A 1750-nucleotide genomic window follows, 5' to 3' on the forward strand; every position below is an offset into this window, starting at 1 on the left:
ATGTGCCCATCTGAGTTCTCTTCCAAATGCTGTCGGGCAAGATAGCACCTTCATGCTTTTCTCATGGTATTACCTAGTAGGTCTGCGCACACACACACACATCAGTTCGCCCGCATTGTGAATGTTGTCTTGTGTTGTCCATCAGTTTCCCAACATATTATGTGTGTTTCATTCTTTCTGGGTCTCTTTCTTTCCAAAGGTTGTATATAGTGGTCATTTGGTGGCTCTAATTCCCTACATAAAGTATCTTGGGCTTCAGTTTTCCTTTTTATCTCTTCAGTGGCGTTTGCTGAATGATAACAATTTAGGAATGCTCAATGTGCTGTTGATTCTTTCAATACACAGTATTGTTCTTGTAAAACTGTGACATTCCACAGAGCTACTGCCCCAGTCCTTTCTTTGAGTGTCAGGCTCTGAAACTCTCAAAATTTGCTGTCTTTGGTTCTTCTTGGCTGTCATTTGTCTTTATGATTTCATGATTAGACAATGTGGAATAACTTAACAGGCATTGCACTAAAAGTGATGTGATTTATGCATTTATGCATGAGAACTAAATAGATTTTTAGATTCCTACTTAAACAAAATCTTTCCATGACAGTAGCATACTGATGAGAAAACACACAAGCATACAACAACAAGAAGCATGCTCAGTATTGAGACGCTGTCAAGATTAAGTTATACCAGCAAAACTGCGTAGTGTCACTTTCTTTCTGTCAACATATAGACTTATTAGCCATAATCATCCTCTTTTTTTTTTAAAAAAAAAGGTGGATTTGACACACTCACCACTTAATCATTTCCAGCAAAATATACGTTTGGCTGAAACTATGTCAAATGGATGTAATATAGGGTTTGTTTGCTGCTTTTGAAGGCGATGTTTTGGAGAAAGCAAACTTGCTGTGAAACAGTGTGGAGATGTAAATTTTGTAAGGCTGACTCATTATTAATCACCATTTCCCCTGTGGTTTGTTATCAATACAATTCTCTGTTGCTTAATCTAGAGCTATGCACACCAAATTGCTAAGATGTTTAGTAGCTGATAAAGAAACCTTTAAAAATAATATAAATGAATGAAATATAGATAAACTGTGAGATAAATATCATTACAGCATGTAATATTAAATTCCTCCTGTCTCCTGTCGGTTGTGAAAGTGATTGACATTTTGTAGCTAGTTTAAAATTATTAAAAATTATAGACCTCAGATGTCTGCTTTAATTTCTTTATGGACCCCGGCTGATATTTGCACTTACAGGAGGTGATCCCAGCTGCTCTGTCCCAATGGCCCTAAGACAGCCAGTTCTGGATGCTGAGGACGCTGTGTGGAAAAAGCAAAGTTGTCCCTTTAGACACATTTTCAATAGCCGTTGAAGGTTGTCTTGATTTTTATAATCTGTCTCACAAATGCCTGTGTGTGGTTAAAGTGTTAGCTGTGGACAGAAATACAGTTTTCCAAAAGATATATTTTAAAAATCCATGGAAACATATATGCATACTCAGACTGGAGCCTGCCTAGATTCAGATATATTGGGTGTCAATCAGCTCTTATCTTTCTTCCTCTCCCCCAAATCCCACCATGAAAATTGAGCCCTCCATGACCACTCTTCCCCTTCTTAACAACTTTATCCACATGCTATACAATTTACCCATTTAAAGGATTTAATTTCATTTTTTTCAGTAGATTCACAGTCAGACAATCTAATTTTAGAATAATTTTATCACTCCAAAAAGAAACCCCAAACCTATTAGCTC

This window comes from Talpa europaea (assembly GCF_964194135.1).
Source record: "Talpa europaea genome assembly, chromosome: 11".
NCBI lineage: Eukaryota > Metazoa > Chordata > Mammalia > Eulipotyphla > Talpidae > Talpa > Talpa europaea.